This window comes from Dermacentor andersoni, chromosome 2 (genome assembly GCF_023375885.2).
Source record: "Dermacentor andersoni chromosome 2, qqDerAnde1_hic_scaffold, whole genome shotgun sequence".
Classification (NCBI taxonomy): domain Eukaryota; kingdom Metazoa; phylum Arthropoda; class Arachnida; order Ixodida; family Ixodidae; genus Dermacentor; species Dermacentor andersoni.
The window spans coordinates 45,225,202-45,253,076 of NC_092815.1; positions in this window are offsets into that span (position 1 = coordinate 45,225,202).

Sequence of the window (27,875 nt, forward strand, 5' to 3'; positions counted from 1 at the left end):
CGAATTGCTCACCATGTGGCGCTTCTTTTTATGAGGCAGTAAACCTGTCCTACATATACATTTATTCAGGCACAACATACTGACGCGATTTTCCTACTAGCCTGCGGATAAGGCAACGGGGGAATCAGGTGAGAATGACATTTTACTCTGCATAAAAAAGACTTGTCGTTTCTATGTGATAAAAAATATGGATCCATATAAATTACAGGTATGTCGAGGGCTGTCCCGAAATGGGTCCCAATTTCAGACGGGTAGCCGGAAATGACGCGTATTCCGTATGTGCGTCACTCGGATAAAATACCTATCGGTCTCGTTATTAGACGAATGTTTCTTCTTATACCAACCCTGTGTAGTGCGACAAAGGCTAGGGTTCGTGTAAGTCAATCAGTAGCCAGATCTAACTGCGTTTGCGCTCTACTAATCCAATCCTTCCGTGAGGCTTCCATTCAGTCGGCGTGGCGTGGAGGTCAATCAGTGATGGTGAATTAGGGCTTTCTTCTAGTTCTATTTCTTGACTGGCTGACACAGTCCATCGCTTTCGCGTTTCGTGAGGAGTTCGTGAGACAAAGACCAGCACCGCCATTTCACATTAGCTTGACTCCTCACCCGGTACAGGGCAGCCAACCGGAGATAATCTCTGGTTAATTTCCATGTCTTTCTTTTGCCTCTCTCTCTCTCTCTCTCTCTTGGTACGGGTGCGGAGTACGTAGAACTGTAGTTGTTGCTGCTATCTTCCCCGTGCTGTCGCACGTACACAACAGGTGAGAGAACGTCACTGCTTGGTTCGCAAGTAAACACGATGGTGCACAATATCTTAGCCGTGCATCAATTAAACTCAAAGGAAAGTTGTAAATATATTTTGAAGAATAACAAAGTTAAGGAGCGGCTTAGTCACAACGAACACAGAATAAATTAGCGTTTTTAGTTATCTTAACGAGGCTATTTATGACCCATAGTATGTTAAAAAGAAGGAGTGTGTAGATTCGCTTTCGCTACAAAAACGATTATGGGAGGATGGAGCCACGCCAATCCTGGGTCTCTTTCTTTAATTTAGAAGAAAAACAGAACTCAATTGATGCATTTGACCGTAATTTAACTGAAGTTTTGAGCCCTCGTGGGGAAAACCTTTACTTCACTAAAAAACAGAAAGACTCTAAAGATTAGAGGAAGCGAACACTAAAGATCCAGACTAATCCTCAATAGCGGTGACTGTCTTGAACCGCGCCGATGTGGCGTAGGCCGAGAGGGCCCGGTCATCAAAGTTCTTTTTCGCCATATGATGAAACCTTGACGTTTAAAAATGTGTTGTCTTGCCTTTATATTCCTCTACATTCTCCTTGGCTCTAGTTTGAAGTTGCAGTAAGTTTCCCTAGATACACGGCGGCTTTAGCTTAATTGTTGGCTGCTTCCTTAATATGCTCAAACAAAAAAAAACAAAAAAGAGAGAAAGAAGGCCGTCATGGCTTACTTGTTTCCAGAAAATACACGTCAAACGCGAAAGACTTTTTTTTTTTTACTTAGCGCGTTTGTTTATGTTGTTCATACTTCATTTCTTATCAAAATTCAAACTCGCCGTGCTGTTTTGCGCAGCCTGTTACGTTATCGTGAACATAAAGAAACGCAAACCTCCCAAGTTTCAAAGTAAAGTTTAAAAGTATCCATGCTCGCGTTTTCTATGCATTGGGCTCTTATCCACCTATTATCATCAAAAACTCCGCATAGTCAGAAGTTAGAGCGGTGCCTTTCGTATATGTAAGCGAGCGACGTCGGCAATGTGAACTTTTTTTTTTCCGGGTGATTTGCCCGATCAGTCACCCTTGTCTGTCCAAGTTTGTCACTAGTGGCACTAGCGAGTGGCAGTGTATCCGTTCGCTAACTTGCCTCGCAGAACAAAGCGTCCTGAAGACGACAAGACTAATGACATTATAATGTGATCCACCCTTTCTGAGTAACTCCGTCGCACGATCTATCAGTGTCGGCTGAACGATCAACTTTCTGGAGCAGCTTGGCGCTGCCGGGAGGTTTTGGTAACTTTGTAACTTCAATACACGTGTTTCAATCACTGACTTGGATCCGACTCAAGAACGAAACAAGTCGTTCTTATTGCGCAAATAATGCCTCATGGGTTGCAAACGTTGGTGATATTTCGTTCTGCATCTTGTGAGCTTCTATCACACAACCACTGACGCGCCTGACATCGACCGAAGAAAAGCAGCAGGCTTCCAATTAACAAGCATATCGTGAATTATCAAGCCTACTGTTCAAAGTTAATAAACTTTTATGCCCGAATGACCTATGGATTAAAATTCAATCAATAGAGGCATCCCCCTATAGTGTCGCAGCGCACAAAACCGCGTGTCCTTTTTAATGTATTTCATTTTGTCGCATGAGGCGGCTGTCGTATGTAGAACGGGAAGAAGGGTTGCTCGCCTTACGCGGGCGATTCTCTTATTGAACCACGGCGACGGCTATCTTCCCGTTCACTCTGCGTGTGTGTCTGTGTATGTGCAGTAACTCTGGCCCTGGGAGCGTTAGCAAGTGCCACTCATGGCCTCGGCACGGCAACGGATGTGGAACGTCCTTTCCACCCCTGGCGTCACGTACTACGTGAACTTAGAAGCAGGCAATTGTCCAATAAACCCTTGCATATGACATCGAGAATGTGCCGTACCTGGCGAGGATAAGTATCGCCGGTTTCCAGAAAAGGGGGGAGGGGAAGGACAGCATTGATGCTTATCGGCATTCACTAACACAATGATGGCTTGGTGGGCTAGTTGGTAAAGCATCCTAAATGGTTAACGGCGCACACAGATAGGGGCCGAGCGAGGAACAACAAGACACAGCCCTGAACTACAACTGATGCTTTATTGGAAGAGGCAACATATATGTAGGCTGAACCAGCCAATGGGAAAGCTAACAGAGCCAAACACCAAAAAGATTAAAAAGAATTCGGACTCATCATATTGCCCTCTGCCCTTTACAAAGCGTCATCCAGATATTCGATTTCCTTTTTTGACAGCGTCACTGGTGGCGTGCCTACGCAATTGTGCTTATCACGATGGATTTAAAAAGCTTAGATCACTTCGCGTGTAAGCTTATGTCGTTCTTGCACTAATACAATCAGGCTATCCATATTCCTCAAACGCTCTCGAGAGAACACTGAATACAAGTGTGCCAGTTGTTGCAAGCCACAGTGATCTGACCAGTGTCGTGCACGTGTCACGCCTGAAAACAAGGGTGCATTCTGCTGAGTGGCCATGCTGCGCTCTCTCCTACGCATGCGCAGTCGTGGCGAGTGCAAGGAAGAGGAAGCGAACTTGTGCGTAGACGCTTAGAGAAAGAAAGAGGGAACGGTGCTCCATCTCGTTTCTTCGTTACATCAGTCATAACGTCCTCAATATTACTTATACGCTACAAATCGTAGTATGAACAGCAACGAAGTTGCGAAAGTATTTTCGTACCCATCTCATGAAAAGGGACGAAGCTTACACAGACACGAGCAAGAAAATCTGCAGGTAACACGACAATGATGGGAATCATATCATGCTTGAAAGCATCGCTAAAGGCATGAAGTTATTCAGCTTCAGACATCGATTAAGTTATAATCAATACACAGTGAAACACTGGACGTGAAAGAGCAAAACCCTAATATGGGCTTCGTTCTTGCACACTACAAGGTTTTCATTGCGCTTTAACAAAAGCGAAGAAGCAGAATATAGGCCGAATATAGCTGATGATTCGTGTTCTTGCGGAACAGCTAGCCCAACCACCAACGAAAGAAAAAAGAGTAATCAAAATTAAATCTTTGAAACTCTAACGCTCTGGGAATGTGCCAGCAGCAACGGTACTGAAACCGCCGCCGTTCACGACGCGTCCAAAACCGCGGCCCTTACCAGCGTACGGGAAGCCTCGAGCTCGCTTCTTTCCGACGACGCCCCGGCTGCGGGGACCGCCGGGGGACCTCCTCCGTCGGCGTCGCCACCACGGGGAGGCGGCACTCAAAAGTTCGGAGCTAGAAGACCAGCGCTGGGCCGTCCGGCAAGCCGAAGATGCTGCCTGAGTCCAAGGAGTGCGAGCCGCCACCTGAGGCCACCACAACCAAAACTGCCGGACTATTCTTTTTTAATAAAGTTTATTTTCCTCTTTTTCTTCTAACGCTCGAAACTTTAGAATAATATTCAGTGAGACTTCCAGAGTTTGAAACTTCGAATCTAAAACTTCTAAAGAATAAAGCAATATTTTTTAGTGTGCTTTGAAAGCTTTGAAAATTTTTAAATACCTGGGTCACGAAGCACAAATGCTTTAGGGTCGGGAAAGGCACTCCTGCAAGAGGTCTTACTCCTGGAGCTGTCGGAAGCTCATAGCCACTCGCGTAAGTACTCTATCACCTTCTTCTACACTCGTAGATGCAGCTGAGGGTTTCGCAATGATCGCGGCCTCGGCTCAACACACAATGTTTCCGTTTCAAACATTAATTATTTATACAAGATGAGTATCTGTGCGTGACCAAAAACATAGCATCACAATTGATGACACCCAGGAGTTGGTTGGCTGGTTGGTAAACAGGCACATTAGATATACGTCCCCCACTCACAGATTTTTAGGAGAAATGTAAATGTAAAAATGTAAATGTACGGGACTGCAGCGCGTCAATGCAGCCATCGGTGGGAAGTTGGTTTGACTAGTTCAGCAATGCTTGCGTAACAATATGCCCCAGTACACCTTATTCATGTTGCAGGCTTATGAAGATTCGTGGTCTTGCAGATACAAGACCAAAAGAGAAGAATAGTTCCACAGGAGCATTGAAATTCTTTGTATTGTTTCTCGTTCATTTTTTTCGCCATAGTGGGCGAAATAAATGTCTCGCTGTTCTATGAATCACGCGCAGAAGTTAAACATGGTTAAATATAGATAATTCGGAGATAAGTAGCACTCCTTGTTGGTCCCTGCATGTTTCCTGCTCCGGTTTCACCAACAAAATGTGGTCCCAATTCACCCAAAACCTCCATTTCGGTGAAACTGTGACCTTCGCACACTGCCCTTCAAGGATGTGACGCGAACTTCGTAACTGAGTTTCTCAACCACCCTGCTTCGAGAACTCCAGTGAAGACGCTCTCGTACAGGTTGCTTTCTACGAGTGCGCTCTGCAACGTATCGTGCACTGCTCGCTATATACTGTATACGTTATACGCCAGCAAATGCTGTCACTGCATCGCACTTTGGACGAAACTGCCAACTTGTCAGCTGCACTGCCACCACGCTGTCTTTCCGCCAGTGCCTCACGAACCCGGGGCACTGCACTTAAGACGCGTATTGCAGGAAACTTGCTTTCTCCTGGCACCTCGGCGTCTAGCATACACAGGGCACGAAGGCTCATCATTTTCGTTTTTCTCCTTCGCGCGCGCCTTGCAGTGTGTTTACCCTCCGTCAACTGCGCGCGCCAAAGTAGGCACGGCTGAAGTGCTGTCCAAACCTTGCGTGCACCGAGGAGATTCGGCGCCGGCAGGATAAACAGTGTGCGGCAGAGGAACGAGCAAAGCGCAAAAAGAAAGAAAGAAAGAAAGAAAGAAAGAAAGCGAAGAGAACCCACCAAAGCGCCAGACGACTTCCATGCCAGCGGCAAATGAGACCCCGCAATGCGGGAGAGTGGTCATAAGCTGCGAGGAAATGTCTCAGCAGGTCGAAACAGTGGGGACATTCTCTACATCTTTCCTCCCACGGGCCCTCTATCCCACCACGGGCTACACACGCGGTCACCACAAAACGGCGTGGAAGTACCGCAGCGAGTGCCGTGCGTGACCGAAGTTTGGAAATGGAAGGAACTAGCTATCCGTGTTTCGAACACAAAATTTCTTTGGAAACTATTGTCCTAGTCACCCTTGCGCTTAACTCTTCCTAAGAAAAGTTCGGCGGGCGAGGATCCTGACGTTACCCATCTTCCGACCACGCTCCAACATAAAACTGCGCGTGGGCGTCAATATGTCGACGACATGTCGGGGTGGGCCGGCGTGCACCTTCGCGTCCCCCAAGAAGTACTTACGAAAGGTCAGTGAGTCGATTAGGTGCTCGTATACTCCTGTTACCTACAACCGACGTCCCTTCCAATGCCAGTGAAAACGCCGAAGCAAATACCACCACTGCGGGGTAGGGGAAACTGACTTTAGTGTGTTTATGTGACTGGACTTTACGTTTAAGGTGTTTCTTGTGGGGCATTTTTCGCGAGCTGTCTGTAGTGCATTTGACCTATATATCGAGTGTGTTTCTGCTATATTTTTTTTTCGATTTCCATGGTCTTCATTACATGTATATGAACACCTAAAGGGGCTAACATTTCCTAAACATAAGATACCACATACTAAAAAAACAACGCCAATGCGGCCAATCCTTTCGCTGTCACACAAATTTTCGTTCATCCGCTCCGTTCTCTGCGTCGCGCGTACAACAATCTCCAGGGGAAGGAGGAGCCGCCTTTCCTCAATCCGAAGCCACACATCTGGCCCCGTCGGGAGAGGTGGAACGCTATCCGGAACGGAGGCAAACAAAGACTGCCGCGTCGAGAACAAAACACAGCGTGGCCGCCCCTATTGTATCGATTATTACCCGGGGCGCGCTCGGGATACCGGAAGCAAGGTCCGATCTGCCAGAGGTCACCTCAAGGTTGTTTTCTCCCCTTTTCTTAAGATCGAATAAGGCCACGTGTGTACCCCCGACTGCGGAAGCCCCGCGATGGAGGCACAACAGTAGGTCACCCGAAGCCGCCAGAGGAGACGTCGGCGACAGTGGGTCAGCGGAGCGTTTAATGGGCATATCGTGTTTGGCCTTTCGCTTGGCGCGCTTGGTCCGGGGTAATAGCATTTCCTTTTGTTTGTGTTTTTTATGTGTCTGCGTTGTGAGCAACATGAGCGAGACCAGCGATGCCAAAAGAGTGGGAAGCTCGAGGAAAAGATCAATAAACGTCCGTCCACTGAGTTGCTCATTGACTCGATAAAATGACTCCCTCGGACTAAACCAAAAGCGCAAAAGCCCCTTGGTAAGTTTCGAGATGCGGGGTACAGTTCAGACGAGCACGAAAACACAACTACCAGAAAGAGTGTGGAGCCAAGAGATCCTCGCTCTTTACTTTCCATTTACCGAAGCCACCACAGCTAACGGATTGGCGCGCAAGAAAGTCGAGTAAGTCGCTTTGAGCAAAACATTAAGAAAAGGACGAAATGCACCTAAAGCATCGGCAAGTTTTTGTCTAAACGAGGAACCATCACGGACGGGAGAAAATTAGCAATGTAAGAATATGCGAAATTTTTCACACTAATCGAATAGCCATAGCTATTCGATTTATACTGGATTTGTACAATGTTTCTCTTTTCGAATATAAGGGATAGTAACAGTTATAGGATAGTTACCCGCTGTGGTGGCTTAGCGGCTATGGAGTTGCCCTGCTAGGCACGAGGTCGCAGGATCAAATGCCGGCCGTGGAGGCCGCATTGCGATGACGATGAAATGCAATAATGCCCGTGCCTCGTGCATTGGGGACACGTTGAGAGGAAACTTTGGCTCGGGCCCGACTCCAGAGCGGCCTATTCAAGTACATGTAAAACGCAGAAACGCTTTTTCTGAGATATTGCGAGAGAATACGGACGAAGCAGCGGGTGACGACCTCTGGGGAAGACACAAGGAGGAAGACTTCCCTGAAGAATCCGATAATTGTGTTCTTCTACGGCACCAGCCGTAGAAGAACACAATTACTAGAGCTCAATAATGTTTTCACTCAATCACTCACTCTGAAATAGCCCCTGGACCTATCTTAAGAAAATGCATTGCATATCAAAGCGAAAGGTAAATTCTAGTGACTGTTGGAAGCGGAATGTAGATTTAGGGCCTGCATTTTGTTGAAAAATTTTCAAAAACCCTAAAGTTCAAAAGAAATAGAAACACGTAGTTGACAAATTAATAAGTCTGCATCAAGAACAGATATCGCGGTTCTGTAAACGGCATCCATTGGATGATTCAAAGCGGACAAATTCAATAAGTCAATTTATATCTTTCGTGGATTCGTTAAGTTGTGTGCAAGCGTTCTGCAAAAGCAGTATTTCGATATTAGTATATTTTTTTAAACTAATGTGTAACATATCAATTTTATCCGCTTTAGATGCACTATTAGGTACGATTCACATAATTGTAATGTCATTTTTATTGCTGAGTTACAGAGTTGTAAACTTGAAAGTTTCGGTTTCTAAAAATTTGCGATATTTATAACCAATTTCTAGTAAAAAAATTAACGACCTAAGTCAAGCGTTCAAAAACAACAATCACTATACTTTAAGTTTTTCTTTTAAATGCAACAAACCACGTCAAATTTGGTGCAGTGGTTGCCGAGAAAAACCAGTTCTCCTTTTACTTGTATTTAGACAGGAGCACCCGAGCTAAAGCTTCCTCTTAAAGATCCCCTGATGGTCAGAATTAATCAGTAGTCTGCCATTGCGGCCTTCCTCTTAATCAAATCGTGGTTTTGGCACGTAAAATCCCAGAATTCAATTCATTTATAGGAAAGTTCAGCGTAAGTGGGACCTGTTCCTAATGATTCTGCGGCCGGGGAGCCACGGTTGTTGCGCAGAGGCACCAGTTCTGCAGCCAACGTACACAGGATTGATAAGTTCTGCTCAATAACTTGCGCTTATTGAATGCTTCGCTTTTAGATAGCCTACGAACTTGTTGTTTTGATTTAGACGAATCAAATTATAATTTCGCAACTCTCATCATGCTTACGTTCCTTTAAAACAGCGTGCGGTGCTGTGCGTTGTGGTATCGCCCTCACCTCCTTTAACGAACACAAGACTCTACGTGGATGTGTTGACTTACTGCTCCTTTCTTTCATTACACTGTCATCGTCGTGGTGCCCGAGATAGGCGAAAGCCATTTAGTACTTACAAGCTCCTCACTTAATTGACCAGACGTCCAGACGTGCAGTGTATCTATCATGACTCTGTCAAATAATGTAAATAGGTTTCCTTTCTTCTTTTTTTTTTACGTTACCAAACGGAGTCAGCGCCAACTTTATATTTCATATTACGTACCGCCATATTCAGAAATGCATTCTTGATCTAAACGACGCCTTGCGGGAACGTGCCGAAGACGCACATTGTGTTTCCTTCGGGACGTTCCCGACAGGCGCCATGTCAAGCATTCCAAGCATATATTTGTTGCAGTGAGGATAATTAAGCATCGGTTGTTGTTTCATTGCGCGATTCCGTAGAAAACAGAGCAGTTAACCTGCACATCTATAGTGTAGTATATGTATATATATATATTGGAAGCTATGCAATTTGCCAAATAAGTGTGTCGCCGCCGGCGTGCGAGGCGACTGCCGTCCTCCTCTCCCGTCGCCGAGCCCTGTCCTTCAGTCGCCACATGCATGGGGCGACGGCGGCGAGAGACAATGAGAAGAGCTTACCAAGTGCGCCTGTATGTGGCTCCCGTAACATACCATACGGGAACTAGGATATCGTTTCCTATAGCGCTCCAGCGCAGCATGTAAGCCTTCAGACTACCCAAAGCTCTCGCGCCACAGCGCGTGCATCTCAAGGTGCTACGCATATATACTCCGTTTCATACATCAGGTGCAACGCTGTGGAGGCTATAGAGATACTTCTTGCAGTGGCTGCGTTCGCATTTTGAAATAGTTCGGTGTTTCTTGACCCGATATTTTTTTGTAAGTTTTCTTTATATAAGCTCAGTCCTGAATGAAAAAAAAAATTTACCCATAGAAACAATCCATGTACTTATGTGGCTGCTAACGCGTTGTTTTAAATCAAATTGTTTTTGGTTATTTTTTAATTGTAGCCCGTCGCGGCAGCTTCACGTGCATGCTCGCGCGAGCAAACGCCGTTGGCACGCTGCGAAGCATAAACGGAAATGTTAGGATGGATAGTTGGGCGTGTTGATTAAGCATGATCTGAAGGGAAGGCGCTAAAATGACGGAGGACAAAGAAGAAACACAGACACACACAGGGCGCCCTGTGTGTGTGTGTGTGTGTGTGTGTGTGTGTGTGTGTGTGTTTCTTCTTTGTCCTCCGTCATTTTAGCGCTTCACTTAAGATCATAAACGGAAACGAGCGGAGTGATACATTTTGGTGACCGGACTTCTTGTGTAGCTTCCACAGCGTTGCACCTGATGTATGAAACGGTTTCTTTTTTATTTTATTTTTTTTTAGTTGCCTTTCGGTTACGAACGTGCCCGGCAATCTGGTTGCGTGAGAGCGTGCGCCCTTTGCATCAGCGCCTTTGTTTCGGCGGGGGAAGTCCGACCACCCCCGAAACCGGGCAAAATAGAGAAAAAGCTTTTGAGGACGGTATAGCCGGTGTTCCGTGTTACTGTGAATTACAGCGCACACCGAGATAAAGTCAGGAAATGACCAGGACGAGAGTGTTTCACAGTCGGCACATAGTCACGCACCGGTTATCAGGATTTGGCTGTATCGGTTTTTTTTTTCATTATCACAGATTTCACGTGCGCATATATATATATGCCTCGAGCACAAAAAAGAACTGCTGGAAGAAATATTCAAAGAAGGCCATTCACTTTAAAAATGAGTGTACTGGTCAAAAATGGGGAACTTCGTTCACCGCTGCTAGGTGGTTTAGAGAGTGAAGGAAATCGGTTGCGAAGGAAAGAAAGGTCACGTACGAATTCTCGGAGGATTACATACGCATAACGTGCATGCAGCCATCGTACAATTGCACTTTCAGAAATACTAAGGTCACTATTATATGAAACGGAGTAGCCCTTACCATTATAAGGCTACTAAATTCCTTCGTTTGATATTTACTTTAATTTGCGGTCATGCGTTTCCTATCGCCTTCCAAGAACGAGCAAGCAAGTAAATCGACAAAGAAATGCGAGCGTTTAGCTATGCGACTTGCGATCTTCTCTCATACCCAAATGGATCCTCATGTATTTCTTATCTACTGCCAGAGACTCATCCGAAATCTCAGTATTGTCTATTCAACCTACTTCCATAGTCCCGTTTATTTCTTTCTTTCCATCCGCCTCTATGCCCTCTCTTCTTTATTTTCATTTTAAGTTCCAGGTTGTCTTTCTACTGCGCTGACGACTGCTCAAGGCGCGCTGCATTTTTTTTTTCTTTCTTTCTCACCAGTTTCCTGTATTTACCTTCGCTCTTCTTTGTCTCCCGCTCAATCTCCCTCTCAGCTTTTTCATAGCCGGTTCACTCATTTGAATGAGCGAGCACGGCCGGCTGCCCTCGGCCACGCCTGCACCACGAAGCAGAGCCACACGGCGCCCACGAAGCCATGTATAATTCACGAGGGTCACGGCGCGCACGAGCATGAAGCGGCCAGCCTGCTCTGCCGACGCACGCCCGGAACCCTGGCCGAAATTGAATACCGCGCGTGACCCGACGTTTACGACTGTGAATACGCAAAACAGGTTGGTTGGACACGCGCCCGCGCGCGTGCGCTCGTTTTAATATAACGTGCGAGCGACGGCGAGCTCGACTCGCGCGAATGGCGGCGTGGCCGTCGCGTGGTTTCGGTACTTTATCGGTCCCTTTCTACCGTCAACTGCCGGGCGCCTGTGGAGGACAGTCGCTGTCACGCCAAAATCGGACAGATTTCGTATGTACATGTCTTGCAGTAAACGAGCAACGATGCGCGATTCTGCATCTCCCCGTGCTTGCTGCTATTCGAGAGGTTGAAGCGGTTTCTCTTGACCTCGGCTTGCTTTTGCTGAAATTAAGGCCATTGCTTTGATTTATCAAGCACTAATTGGTGAATCACCGGTGTCTAACGAAGTCGCAATGCACTGTAGCATCTAGCATTGTGGAATTTGACGTCTCGAAGCCGCAGAGTGCACTGTAAACTAATTCGTATGCATAAGTGTGCATAGGGGTGTCAATCAATCTATAACTCATACTCTTACTTATTGTGTGTAGGGGTGTTAGTGCCAATCCCACTTTGACATTCTCCTTATGCTCGCCGCAAAGCAAAAATAAATAAAAGCGAAGAAACTTCCGTTCCTACTTCACTGTAACAAAGCCTCCACCAAAATGCGGCCTATAGATCGAACCCTCGACGTCGGTCTCAGCAGCGCAAGGCCATTGCCACTGAGCCACCTCAGTGGGTGATGTCAATCGTGCTGCAAAGCAATATGCTCGTTTGGTAAGGGCACACTGTCACAGTAATAATCTAATAACGCATGGTGAATGGTATGACCACTTCAGGGGGGGGGGGGGGGGGGTATTCTGTGAGAGTCCACCTAGTGGACTGTCCATTTCGGCCGCTGCTGATTGACTAGGGCCGCTCGTCTCCTTCTCTCTCGTACAGCTGCATCCAATCAGCAGCGGCCGAAATGGACTCTTACAGAAGACCCCCCCTGCTGTGGTTCGAAAGGGCTCGAGCGGCGCTAGAAGCCAAAGCTGCTCAGTCATAATCCTAATCCGATGTCTCATTTTGGTCTTGCAGTAAGAGGAGGATGTGATTGGCTGCAGGTGTGGATCTAGCCTTGCAAGACATGCCGACAATTGCTCCGCACGAGCGCTTCTTTTGAGGAAATATTAGGACAGTTCCTCTTCGTTCAGAAGTGTAGCGCTAGAGGAGTGAACGAGATGACGCGCACGGCGAGGCGGAATAACCGCGGACACAACTGAGCCCACAGTCAGTGAGCCATCCCGCTCACTGCGCCGCGCTAGGCCTCCCAGCCCCCGGCACAACATCCTGAAATGAACCTGCCAAGCGTTATCAATCAAAAGCCAAGTCGACGTCTCTTAAACAACTTCAGGGGCAGTCATCGTATGGCAGTCAATCTCGGTTGTCATTCATGTTCAATATTGAAGTATCTATAACTGTGGTGGGCATTAGCCCTAAGAACGCTCTCTGTCAACTGTTCAGACATCGTGGCATGACCGTTTCCAGCACCTACAGCTACCGCAGTCATGCCTTCATCGATCTCACGCGTTTACAGTGCCAATCGACGGACATCACGTATAGATATGCGTGCCATTTGGGTCGTACTATCCCGTTGTCCTCCTTGGAGAATGGTGTGGTGTCTGCGGATTCGAGTCTATAGGGGAAAGTGAAACAAGACGTCATCGAATGCCCGTGTTCACAGGTTCACGCACAAACAATTCCCCATATTTCACGTAGGCTGATACTTCATTAGGTTTCAGATGTAAGTAAACTGATCCTTACAACGTTAATTGCTTACTGGATCGTGCACATGTTACCCTTTAAACAGTTGCGCCATAAGAGCACGTGGCTGCTCTCATGAAATGAGTTCAGCGCGCAAACAAATCGCTTAGGTCTTCTGATTTCATTTTTCTTGCCTACATCAGTCCAGCTGTAAGTTGTTTTATCAGTGTTGCTAAGCCTATATGTAGCAGATCAGCGCCTTCAGAGAAACAGAAGGATCTATCTGCACCAATCACATCTGAATATCTGCTCCCATGCCGCACCACAGAGAGGCTTTCAGATGCAGCCACTGCACCATTTAAATAAGATTGCCCCCATTTACACGAAGAAATATCTTGTATATTGGGGAAGTAGAGCCCTCTCTTTATCTCTCACTAATGTAATAACGTGGGAAAATGGCAAACTTGGCAGCTGTGCCTTTTGCCTGCGCACCTTCTGAGGAAGACGTCAACAAAAAATTTAGGAGCTACTTTTGCTAGCGCACTAAAAGCTGACAATGCTTTTACGACGCAAACGCGATACACCCTGTACGTGTACCTCACTCACCTTTCTTCATTCTCTACATACACCTCACCACCAGACTGCACACCCTGCTACTGGCAAAAATAAGGCATTATTGAGTCCGGCGCTGAGTTGAAAGGTAGAAGTGGTTCAGATGGTAGAAACCGGTGTTTCCTCCGTATAGCTTGTTAATGCCTTTGACCCATAGCCAAACATAAACCGGGACTGGTAGGCAGAGGACCCGTCACACCTATAGCGAGCCATCTGAAAACTGTCGGCGATTTGCCAGAATCGCTGACCCGCAGAAGACCTCAGCCAAATTGCGTCATCATTCTACATGTGATCTAATCACTTCTTCCGACATTGCCGTAAGAGTAACTGGGATGCCTAGTAATTTTACTTGCATAAATTCTATTTGCAAGCCTACTCTGCATACATTGGTGGAAATGTTGCCACAGGTAGGCTTAGTTTAGAAGTCCACGGCTGGCGACTTCTGTGACTTTTATCAGAGAGCAAAGTCATTTACCACCACGTGTCCAGCAATTCGTAACCACGCATGCGTACAACAGGATGGCGCAAGTCCTGGCTCGGTGCCGTCTCTTATACTATGCGCATCTACAGACAAAGCCGTGAGACTCTAGTGTCTATATATAGCATATTTCCAAAGCCTCTTCCCGCGACTTCGGGGGGGGGGGGGGGGGGGGATGCTGCTGTCTTGAACATTATACGACAACTTTGGCCACTTGAAATGTCCAACTGAGCATGTGGCACAGGGTATACGACCGCGCTTTGCAATGTTACCCAGAATGGATATTTGCCACTCGGTAGGCGCCCCAATAGACAAGCAGAACAAGAGGCAAGAAGCAAGATGGACGCAGACAATCGAAGAAGTCAGCCAAAGAGAAGTGAAGGAGTCGGCATCAAAAGCAGCCGAGTGTGAGCAAAATGGTACCAGCGTGTGCACTCGGCGAAGGGCGTTGAGCCACATATAGAAGTAGGGATATCTCAGTAAACATCAAAGCTTATGACCGATTTCCACACATGCATGGGATCCACCGATTTTTTTTTATTCTTTTCTTTTTTGTCATGTACCGATCTATACACATTCCTAAAATATTCAGAAGCGTTCCTTTTGCTTCTGCCAGCCTTCACTTCTGCTTCTAACGAAAGACCGGAAGCAACTCTTGTTCTGCCAGCCGTATATACATATATGGTGGAGGGGGGAGGGGTCTGAAAACGTTAACGGCTGTTCGTAAAACATGCATTTCGCAAAGCACCGATCATGATATACTCACGCATCGTGCATTGCTTTTTCTGAAGAGAACGCCACGCCCCGGGGCGCCACTCCATCGCGTATTTAGTAGCTATACGTATTACGTATAGGTGAATGTAGTAGCTAAATATATCGCTGACAATATAGATGGTTTTATCACAGACGCGTTTACGGTTTTTTTTTTTTTTTTTTTTTTTTTTTTTTACTGCTCTGCCAAACGTCAGGATTTTCCCGCTTTCCGAGAATGCCGGCGACATCGTAACTGTTATCGAAAGGCTCCATTATGGTGACGACCATCCCATAACATGTGCCTCTCGTTGGCCAGAAAATCTGAAGCCATAAATGTGCAGAAACGTTTAAACAACGCCAGCAAAATATAGCTGTCCGAATTTGGAAAACATTGTTATACAAGCGTAGTTTACAAGGTAAGCAGCTGGCCGATGGAAGATTTTGCTGCGGTCATTACAAAATGCCGGAATCTAAGAGATATATTTAGAGATATACAATATTTTTTAGAAGCAGTGCTGTGTTTATTCCAGAGCGCCCACCACTTCTCTGCAGCCGTTCCATTGATCGAATTCGCATTTTATCAGTCATTCTGTTCATTGTTGTAAAAATCGCGATGTGTAGATTCCTGCCGTTCCGAAGCAACTGCATTTCAGTATTTTCTGTATTTCTTGTGTGAACATGTATGAGGAAAGTCGCCAATGGGTGCCGTCAGCAAAAGCACTGCGCCACAAGTTGTGTCGCAAATTCTCATGGAACGCAAAGTTTTACCAGGCAAGGCTATTCACAATGTGAACGGTCGCAGTTGCGTTTTATCGCACCGACAAAGAATTCTCGTATTTTTTTTTTCTTTTTTGCGCGAGTACAAGCCGCTCCGGCCACCATTTGCCTCTCTTCTCGAGTTGAACACGTAAAGATTCTTTCCGTTTTTCTCCTATGACAGCCCACGTTCTTCTTGTTCTTCAGCTTCTATTTTTAAGAGTGTCACACTCAGACTTGAAGCAGAAATAAAAGAACTAAAGTAACCTCTGCACCTAAGAGCTAAGCTAAACATCAACGTCAACAGAAGTTCAGGCATCGATATGCTGCATGTCTGTCTGCGACACCTACTCGTACCACAGCACCGGGGAACTACGAGACAAAGGCGTTCGTAAACCGAACAAGAGCCGTTCCGCTGTCGATCCTTCGAAACCGAGCAGTATACGTACGTCTTTTCAGTCGCAAAGAATGCCTTTGAACGCGCTCCTCCGTTTTGCCAAATTCTTTGCATTGGAAAGCGGATTACGCACGCCTTCGCACTGTGCACAAACGCGCATGCGCACAAGCTGTAGGCGATGAGGCACGTGTTCGCACCACACACAGTCATCATCTGCCGCAACTTGCGAGGAGCTTTGTTCACCCCCTACCCTTTCTTCTTCTTTTTTTTTAACCCGTTCCCGGTCTCTCCTATTGCCACTGGAGCACTGCAGACACACATACAATGGAGAGGTGACAAACCGACTGGAAATATGGGACGCCGGGCTCCACTCGGAGCCATTGCCGGAGCTAAGCAGCGCCCTTTTCCAAAACCTGCAGTTCCTTTGTCCCCCTGTCTCCCTCCTACAGTTTGCCCCCACTCTCCCCCTTTGCATGTAGTGGCGACCGTGTGTTACCTTGTCGAGTTCTCGCCGCCTCCTTTGCTCCCAGTGAGAGAATATTTTGTTTTCGTTCGGCTTTTGCTGCTCTCCGCGTTGCCACGATCGGCTGAAGGCATGCACCGTTGTGACGCTGGTTGCCACGGCGCGTTCTCCCGATCCAGGAAAATGTAAAGAAAAACAATCCCTGCAGAAACGTTTTAGTATCAAGTCCAATAATTTGGACTTGATACTAAAACCGAGATTGGAATTCATACACCCTGTAAGAACAGTGGGATAAACATTTGAAAGACATATGGATCTACTGAGATGACGGCGCGTCTATAGAGCTGTTTCAACGGGGGCGTGTAATGCAATAATAGTCGTGGTCGAAAAGAATACAAGCGCCAAACTTGCGAGAGACGGGAGAGCAGTAGCTCAAGAGGCCTCTGATGTCGTATACGTGGCGTGTATACTTTGCGGCGAGGCCGACTGGTTTACATTAATATGCTACAGCCGTACTTTCGCGTTGCGGGTCGGTTGCGAATGCAGCATTGCCATACAGCGAAAACTTGTCGCACTCCCCTAAAGCTGCGATAGCACTCTCCGAGACACACCTTCTCAAAACTACGGTTTCTTTGTCTCCGATATTACAGCCGAGTTTGCCCGAATGTGACAGCAGCTTATCGCATTTTTTAGCTCATCACGGTAATAATAGGCCAGGTGTGGGCTTTATCGCGCGCGCGCGCGTGTGTGTGCGTGTGCGTGCGTGTGTGTATGTCTGTTCTTTTCTTTTTTTATGTTAGACCACACACAATTTTTAAAGGTTGCCTGCTACAGACAGCATAATTCTAGTCATCGAGCTGTATTTCTCAATAAGGCGGAAATTACTTGTATGCGAATTTGAAATGCAGAAGAATTGCTGTATTAAAATTTTTATTAATTACTTTGCGGCACATATCGCTATTTACAAATTGCAGCCTGTGAGTTTGAAAGGTATATCCACTTGGAACACATTTTCAGGACGACGCCAATTTCAAGATATCCCTTCCCGAAATGTGCGAGGAAATACATGGGTGTTCCAGCTACTTTTGTGCTCCAATGCATAAGACTGCGGCTTGTTAAAAAACGTAAGTATAACAGTCATCATTATCGTCAAATTTATTTTCCTAGGCTTAGAAAATGTTGGTGCCTGTTTACCGAACGTTTCACGGCGAATATCTCGAAACTCGTGCGATCCACAGAAGTCGTTCCAAGTAGGTGTACCCTGAAAACTCATTGGCTACAATTTGTAAATTCCAATATGTGCCGTAAAGTAAATAACTGAATAGCTAGTTAGTAAATTTTTGTTACTTAGTCGATTCGGGGCATTTCGATTTCTCATGTCTGTACGGTCCGCCGCTTCGAGTAATCCATCTCAAGCACTACTACGCTATTTGCATGCCATAAGAACTATTTTAAAGATTCTGTATGATAAAAAAAAAAACACCCCGTATATACACGTATATGAGACGGCGTTTACATGCGGTGAGTCCCGCTTCGTCCAAAACACGGCAGAACCTCTTTTTCCAGGGAGTGAGCTCGCATTGCAGTTTCAGTCATATCATTTCTTCCTCTTTCCCTCGATGCGATTCGCCAACGTTTACACGGACCGGAAGAGATAACTTACTCGTCTCGGTATACCTTTTCGTGGCGCATTAGTGCGATTTACCTTCTTCGACCCCCTTTCTTCTTTTTTAAACTTGCTCGGTATATGAGTACAACAAACCCTCGCTTTAGCTTCATCGTCTTATTCAGAATATTGCTTCACTCGAAGTGCTACAGCATCCCTATTGTAGTTCATGAATTTTATACCACGGGTTATTCGAAGTAGAATGGCACCGGACATCCATTTAGTACGAAGTGCGAAATCTGCCCGAAACAATTCGGGTGCAGCATGCACGGTAATAACTTGCTTTTCTTTGTTTCAAGCTGGACAAGCAAAAAAAAAAAGAGAGAGAAGCGCTGTGAAGGCCACTCTGCCACGTGGCGTCCGATGTTCGAGACGGACTTAGGAGCGCCGCTTCTTAAGCAAGCTGGGAATTCGTACTTTGCAGCGGTTGCGCTATGCCGCGTGGACAGAGTGAGGCACACAGATACTAGAGCGTAGTATACGGGAGGCTGGGAGAACACAAGCAAAACGTTACGCGTTACAACGACGGGCGCCTCTCACCACGTTGCAGTGACGGCGGTCGTTTACGGCTTTTATTCAACGCGCAGCATCGTCCTCTCGCACAAAGATAAATGCACGCAAAATATTAGAGAGAGCAGAGTCCATATTCGGCGAAGGGTCCGTGTGTGTTAGTTCGTCTTCTTTTTTTGTTGTCGTGATAAGAAATACGCTTCTTAATCGCAGCAAAAGTATAGTGCACGTGACGTGGCTTTGGGATCATGCACATATATATGTGACCACGTGAAATTTCAATAAACTGCAGTTGTTATTGTGATGCCGTGTGCGTAATTGTGTGCCTTACTCAGCCCTTATCTTCTAGCGTGCACCGAAGATGATAGAATTGCCCTTCGGGTAGCTTTAGTGCCCTTAGATGAAATGCCTTTCACAGAAGAGAACCTCTTCGAACCGTGGCCTCGTACGTTTGCTAAGTACAAAGCCACAAAAGCACTGCTGCGTTTCTTGAAATGCGCCACCCTATATGACCGCTTGTGACTGACTCAGCGATGAACGCTTGAGTGTGTGTGTACCCGTGCAAAGTGTGAACTTCCCGCTTCCTTTTCTTTCAATCATATTTCCCCAGTGCAGGGTAGCCTACAGGGCTGAGCCTGGTTAACCTCCATGCCTCTCCCATATGACTTTCTCTCTCTCTCTCTCTCTCTCTCTTTGCAATTGGGAATTAGGGCCGCATCACGCAATCACGCGATGGCAACAGCTGCTGAACGTCATGAAAATCCCACTCCAACTCGTCTCTATCCAGCACCTCTATCAATATACTGCGTTCTACGAGCCTCCGGTCTCTTGGAGTGCACTTCCAGCGTTTCTTCATATTAGAACATTTCCGTTTTGACGGAATACCGCTTATAACGACCTCGATTTTCTGTCTCAATAGTTTCGTTATAACGACGGCTTAGTGTACTTTAGTGTTCCGAATGCAGAGGAATACGGCCCCCTGGCCCGGTAATCGAACCTGAAAAACTTGTGATCGAGGGGGCAGTTGCGCAAATTATTTGCATAAAGCTGTTTCAAATAGCGGCAAAAACAAACGTCGATCTCGCATCTTTTGTCAACTTACGAATGGTTGGAACGACTTCATTCGCGTCTTTTTACTATGCTCATTGTTCCCTTATTCTGGTTATTCCATTTCGGTTAACTGTCGTTGTCTCGTGCGTCATACAGAAAGCGGCTATCAAATATTGGCGCTTTTTTCCGTTACACTGCTGTAGCGCCAAGTCAGGAACGTTGAACCCTTTCCTTGACGAACTGGGACATGACAGTAAAGAAAATTTAGTCTCCCCTTCTCTTTTAACATCTGCATTTAATACCATTCAACCAATCTTGGCTGCATCCCTGAAATGTCTGTCGTTTCATTCCATTTCGTATCAATTCCGTACATCGACTATGAGCAATTTTGGGGCAATTTTATTGCGCTATCTCGAGGATAAATGCCGCTACTTCAAAGGGAATCCTCGCGTATCCCCAATGTATCTAAGCTTTTTTTTTCCTTGAGAGTTTTTCTGGAATGCAAAATACTCCCTTGTGTAAAGAGGGAAAAGGTCGGAATAATAGGACGGTAGGAGGCTTTCTTTTCTTCTTTCAGTGGAATGCCATCTGTATCTACAGGAACAAGACGAAATCAGTTCCTCAGAACACCAACACACAAGTAGAAAGGAAAGAGCGAGATTCGTTTTAATGCACTTCCAACAGAGGAATGCATTCTAAATGCAAATTTCAAGTTCCATCCTGGTAAGGGTCGAGGCATTGCCCTATTTCCATCACGTCCTCCCCCCTCTCTCCCCCCCCCCCCTACTTTTCTAGCAATCCCATCCCTGGATACACCCCGGTTGCCGTCATATTCTCCGTAAAACCACGCTCCAGTCTTTGTGCTTTAGATCTTCAAATTAACGAAAGCGAACCATATGCTTGTTGCGTGTCTTTCGCAACAGCCTACTGTATTCGATTCGGTCAACGTATGAGATGAGTCTCAGGTAATGAAACAGGCAGAGTTCTCTTGGAGAGCGTGAAGTAGAATTGGCGGTCTTCACCATGGACACAGGGTGCCCCTGAAGTACGTAAACTTTTGCAGGGTGTTCCACCGTAGCCGCCTCTACCAATAACGTTGCCGCCGACCAACTGTTTCGAATGCCTTCATTACACCTCGGTTCATTGAACTAGCACCAACAAATAAGTCGACTTCCGCGATTAAAACCAATAACTATTCACCATTTTTGCCCCCCTTCGCTTGCTTTCCATTTCTCTTCCAGGTTCGTACAGGGGCTGCAGTTTCGACCTCCCAGTTTTTTTTATTGTTACGTAAAGGGGTGTAATCGCAAGTCAACGTGATATTTTTCTGCATATTCTGATATTTTACCGAGAGTTCGACGGAAGCCCGTCTGGTCGGGATGAAACATGACTAAGAAATACGTACCCCGACCACGTAAAACTTTTTCATGTTTATCTCATATGTTACGCTACTGTTATAATAATATTAAAGGTATATGTATGTATGTATGTATGTATTGTCACGTGGTAGTGACGGTGAAGAAAAGCAGCAATACGGTGGAATACAAAACTAGCTTTTATTGGGCGAACCTGTGCCCACAAAAACAGGCTAAACTTGTAGCACAACGATAGCGGCGAACACGGTCGGCAATCGTCGGAAATCTGATCAGCGAGTCAAGCGCATCGGCTTTTATAGAGTAGTCGTCGAATGTTCCAGACTAATCGTTCGGACCCGCGTACCTTCCACAAAGTTCTACACCATTCGCGTTACACGATGAAATCAGATAACACAACGTTCGGCGACAACAGATAGCCGGGTAGAAGTATCGATAACTTTCCAGAAACTTCGGATACATGCAGGCGCGTCCCGCGCTGTGCGATTACATTTGTTAGGTGGCGAAACGTGGTCGCCCGATAAAGATAAGTACACGTGTCAATACCCCCCTCTTAAAAAAGCATCGACCCGATGCTGCAAACAAACGAAGTTAATAAACAAAAGCACTCGTAGCAAAGAAAAGAACAAAAATGACGAAGTTCGTCAGCGTCCGTAAAAGGGTTTAAGGCGCACCACGTGGACCACTTCAGATCGTGCGCGGCGCCGCTGTGAATGCGAAATGCCGTCTGGCACGACCTCATAGTCCAGAGCGCCAATACGTCGGATGACCTTGTAGGGTCCGAAATAGCGTCGGAGTAGTTTCTCACTGAGTCCTCGTCGGCGTATCGGGGTCCAGACCCAAACACGGTCGCCAGGCTGGTACTCGACGAAGCGTCGTCGGAGGTTGTAGTGTCGGCTGTCGGTCCTCTGTTGGTTCTTGATCCGCAGGCGGGCGAGCTGTCGGGCTTCTTCGGCGCGCTGGAGATAGCTAGCGACGTCAACATTCTCTTCTTCAGTGACGTGGGGCAGCATGGCGTCGAGCGTCGTCGTCGGGTTCCTGCCGTAAACCAGCTTAAACGGCGTGATCTGTGTTGTTTCTTGCACCGCCGTGTTGTAAGCGAAGGTTACATACGGCAGGACCGCGTCCCACGTCTTGTGATCGACGTCGACGTACATTGCTAGCATGTCGGTGAGGGTCTTGTTGAGGCGCTCCGTGAGACCATTCGTCTGCGGATGGTAGGCAGTTGTCCTCCTGTGGCTGGTCTGGCTGTACTGCAGAATGGCCTGGGTGAGCTCTGCTGTAAAAGCCGTTCCCCTGTCGGTGATGAGGACTTCTGGAGCACCATGTCGCAGCAGGATGTTCTCGACGAAAAATTTCGCCACTTCGGCTGCGCTACCTTTTGGTAGAGCTTTAGTTTCAGCAAAGCGGGTGAGATAGTCCGTCGCCACGACGATCCACTTATTCCCGGATGTTGATATCGGAAACGGCCCCAACAAATCCATCCCAATCTGCTGGAATGGTCGGCGAGGAGGTTCGATCGGCTGTAGTAATCCTGCTGGCCTTGTCGGTGGTGTCTTGCGTCGTTGACAGTCTCGGCATGTCTTGACGTAACGGGCGACGTCGGCGGTCAGACGCGGCCAGTAATACCTTTCCTGTATTCTCGACAGCGTCCGGGAGAATCCGAGGTGCCCAGCGGTTGGATCGTCGTGTAGGGCGTGCAGTATCTCTGGACGCAGCGCTGACGGTACAACAAGAAGGTAGCTGGCGCGGACTGGTGAGAAGTTCTTCTTCACGAGTAGGTTGTTTTGAAGCGTGAACGAAGATAATCCACGCTTAAATGCCCTAGGGACAACGTCGGTGTGCCCTTCCAAATACTCGACTAGGCCTTTTAGCTCCGGGTCCCCTCGTTGTTGTTCGGCGAAGTCTTCCGCGCTTATTATGCCAAGGAAGGCGTCGTCATCCTCGTCATCTTGCGGCGGTGGGTCAATGGGGGCGCGTGATAGGCAATCGGCATCTGAGTGTTTTCTTCCGGACTTGTATGTTACAGTGATGTCGTATTCTTGTAGTCTGAGGCTCCACCGCGCCAGCCGTCCTGAAGGGTCCTTTAAGTTAGCTAGCCAACACAACGCGTGGTGGTCGCTGACGACTTTGAATGGCCTGCCATAGAGGTACGGGCGGAATTTAGCTGTAGCCCAAATGATGGCGAGGCATTCCTTTTCAGTCGTAGAATAATTGCTTTCCGCTTTTGACAGCGACCGGCTAGCATACGATATCACCCGTTCAAGTCCTTCTTTCCTCTGGACTAGGACGGCACCGAGGCCTAGGCTACTGGCGTCAGTGTGGATTTCAGTACCGGCGTCCTCGTCGAAGTGTGCAAGTACCGGCGGCGACTGCATGCGTCGTTTGAGTTCTTGAAATGCCTTGGCCTGCGGCGTTTCCCACTTGAACTCGACATCACATTTGGTTAGATGTGTTAGCGGCTCCGCGATGCGTGAAAAGTCCTTGACAAAGCGCCTATAGTAGGCACACATGCCAAGAAATCTGCGCACTGCCTTCTTGTCGGTTGGCTGCGGGAAGTTTGCGATGGCAGCTGTCTTCTGTGGGTCGGGGCGTACTCCTGATTTGCTGATGACGTGGCCTAGGAACAAAAGCTCATCGTAAGCGAATCGACACTTTTCCGGCTTCAGAGTGAGCCCTGCAGACTTGATGGCCTCTAGTACTGTCGCAAGCCGCCTCAGGTGATCGTCGAAATTTCCGGCGAAGACGACGACGTCATCCAAGTAAACGAGACAGGTCTGCCACTTCAATCCTGCTAAAACTGTGTCCATCACGCGCTGGAACGTTGCAGGAGCCGAGCACAGTCCGAATGGCATAACCTTGAACTCGTAGAGGCTGTCTGGGGTGACGAAGGCCGTCTTTTCGCGATCTCTTTCGTCGACTTCTATTTGCCAATAGCCAGACTTGAGGTCCATTGACGAGAAGTATTTAGCGTTGCAGAGCCGATCCAGTGCGTCGTCTATCCGTGGGAGGGGGTATACGTCCTTCTTCGTGATCTTGTTCAGACGACGATAATCGACGCAGAAACGCAGGGTTCCGTCCTTTTTTTTCACCAAGACTACAGGAGATGCCCACGGGCTTTTGGACGGCTGGATGATGTCGTCGCGCAGCATTTCGTCGACTTGGTGCCTTATAGCTTCACGTTCTCGCGTTGAAACTCGGTATGGGCTCTGGCGGAGAGGTCGAGCGCCCTCTTCGGTTATTATGCGATGCTTTGCGACTGGGGTTTATCGAATCCTTGATGACGTCGAAAAGCACTCTTTGTATCGTCGAAGTAGACTTCTGAGCTCATGTTGCTTAATCGTGGGGAGACTTGGATTTATGTCGAAGTCTAGGGAAATACGGTCGTCGGGGTAGATGCGGCAGAATCCGAGAGGACAAACGCATTGCTGTTTTCCAGAATTTCCTCGATGTATGCGATCGTCGTGCCCTTGTTGATGTGCTTGAACTCCTGGCTGAAGTTTGTCAGCAACACTTTCGTGTGTCCTCCGTGCAGTCGAGCGATCCCTCTTGCGACGCAAATTTCACGGTCTAGCAGTAGACGTTGGTCGCCTTCGATGACGCCTTCTACGTCAGCGGGTGTTTCGGTGCCGACCGAAATAAAAATGCTGGAGCGAGGCGGGATGCTCACTTGATGTTCGAGCACACTCAAGGCGTGGTGACTACGAGGGCTCTCCGGCGGTATCGCATTATCTTCCGACAGCGTTATTGACTTCGACTTCAGGTCGATGATTGCGCCGTGTTGGTTGAGGAAGTCCATGCCGAGAATGACGTCTCGTGAACACTGTTGGAGGATAACGAAGGTGACAGGGTAAGTCCGGTCGTGGATGGTAATTCTTGCCGTGCACATTCCTGTCGGCGTAATCAGGTGTCCTCCAGCGGTCCGAATTTGAGGGCCTTCCCATGCAGTCTTAACCTTCTTCAACTGGACGGCGATGTGTCCACTCATGACTGAGTAATCGGCGCCTGTGTCGACTAAGGCGGTGACTGCGTGGCCATCTAGAAGCATGTCGAGGTCGGTGGTTCTTTGTCTTGCGTTGCAGTTGGGTCTTGGCGTCGGATCACGGCTGCGTCGTGTTGAACTGAAGCTGGTACGTCGCGTCGTCAAGTCGTCTTTCGTCGGTGTAGTCTTGGCTTCCTGACTTCCTCGGGACGTCGGCGTGTCGTTATTATGTCGTCGAGATGGTTTCTTCGGTGTCTTCGTCGGCGGCGGAGGATCTTCGTCAGTTCGACGAACAGCAACCGCACCTCCATCGGTTGCTGCTTTTAGTTTTCCGGATATGGGCTCGCTGACCGGCCCCGGGCTGGGCCAGTGTATGGTCGGCGCTGCGGCGAGAGGTAGCGGCCTGGTGATGGCGAACGCGACGGTCGTCGAGAGCTCCACTGAGTAGCGGCGAGGTAGTCGGCGATATCGCGAGGGCGTTCACCTTGCTGCGGGCGCGGAGCGTTGACGGCGAAACCTCGCAGTCCCATCTCCCGGTATGGGCATCGGCGATAAACATGGCCGGCTTCTCCGCAGTGATAGCAGAGCGGGCGGTGGTCGGGGGCTCGCCAAATGTCCGTCTTCCTCGCGTAGGTGCGCTGGGCGATGGGTGGTCGTGCTGGCGGCGGCGGCGGCGGACGACGGAATTGCGTCGTTGCAGGGCCCTGGCGTGGTCGAGGAGGGGGACCTTGACGGCGTGCGACGGCGGCGTATGTCATCGCTTCTGGCTGGGGCTGCGGTAATTGTGGTTGCAGCTCGGGAACTCCAAGCGATCGGTGCACCTCTTCTTTCACGATGTCGGCGATCGAAGCCACTTGGGGCTGCGACGAAGGCAGGACCTTGCGCAGTTCTTCACGCACAATGGCCCTGATTGTCTCCTGAAGGTCGCCGGAATCCAGTCCTTGGATGGCGTACTGCGGCGTGAGCCCCTGGCGGTTATATTGCCGGGTGCGCATCTCCAGAGTTTTCTCGATCGTCGATGCTTCTGCAGAAAACTCAGCTACGGTCTTCGGCGGGTTACGAATAAGTCCTGCGAAAAGTTCTTGTTTGACGCCCCGCATCAGGAAGCGGACTTTTTTCTCCTCTGACATTTCCGGGTCGGCGTGCCGGAAAAGGCGGGCCATCTCCTCCGTGAAGATCGCGATCGTCTCGTTTGGCAGCTGCACTCTGGTTTCTAGTAGTGCTTGGGCTCGCTCTTTTCGCACGACGCTTGTAAACGTTTGCAAGAAGCCGCTTCGGAACAGGTCCCACGTTGTTAAGGTGGCTTCTCGATTCTCGAACCAGGTCCTGGTGGCGTCCTCCAGTGCGAAATAGACATGCCGCAGCTTGTCGTCGCTGTCCCAACCGTTAAACGTAGCGACCCTCTCATACGTCTCGAGCCAGGTTTCCGGGTCCTCGAATGTTGATCCGCGGAACGTCGGAGGTTCCCTGGGCTGCTGCAGCACGATGGGGGACGCTGGGGCTGCCATTAGGGTTGCCTTGTCCACGATCTTCTTGGTCTTCTCAGGTAGAAGTCCGTGTTCCGGGGGCAGCTGTTGAAGACGGCGGCTTGCTCGATGCTCCGGGACTACGTTGGTGTTCTCTTTGCGGTCCGGGCTTGGATCACGGCTTGTCGGGGGCGTCCGGTACATGAAAGAAAAGCACCTCCACCAGATGTCACGTGGTAGTGACGGTGAAGAAAAGCAGCAATACGGTGGAATACAAAACTAGCTTTTATTGGGCGAACCTGTGCCCACAAAAACAGGCTACACTTGTAGCACAACGATAGCGGCGAACACGGTCGGCAATCGTCGGAAATCTAATCAGCGAGTCAAGCGCATCGGCTTTTATAGAGTAGTCGTCGAATGTTTCAGACTAATCGTTCGGACCCGCGTACCTTCCACAAAGTTCTACACCATTCGCGTTACACGATGAAATCAGATAACACAACGTTCGGCGACAACAGATAGCCGGGTAGAAGTATCGATAACTTTCCAGAAACTTCGGATACATGCAGGCGCGTCCCGCGCTGTGCGATTACATTTGTTAGGTGGCGAAACGTGGTCGCCCGATAAAGATAAGTACACGTGTCAGTATGTATGTATGTATGTATGTATGTATGTATGTATGTATGTATGTATGTATGTATGTATGTATGTATGTATGTATGTATGTATGTATGTATGTATGTATCATTCACAGCATGTTTACAGGAGGTATTCAGAGACCTGGAGTGGGAAGAATTGGGGATAAAAGTTGATGGAGAATACCTTAGCAACTTGCGATTCGCTGATGATATTGCCTTGCTTAGTAACTCAGGAGACCAATTGCAATGGATGCTCACTGACCTGGAGAGGCAAAGCAGAAGGGTGGGTCTGAAAATTAATCTACAGAAAACTAAAGTAATGTTTAACAGTCTCGGAAGAGAACAGCAGTTTACGATAGGTAGCGAGGCACTGGAAGTGGTAAGGGAATACATCTACTTAGGGCAGGTAGTGACCACGGATCCGGATCATGAGACTGAAATAACCAGAAGAATAAGAATGGGCTGGGGTGCGTTTGGCAGGCACTCTCAAATCATGAACAGCAGGTTGCCACTATCCCTCAGGAGAAAAGTGTATAACAGCTGTGTCTTACCAGTACTCACCTACGGGGCAGAAACCTGGAGGCTTAC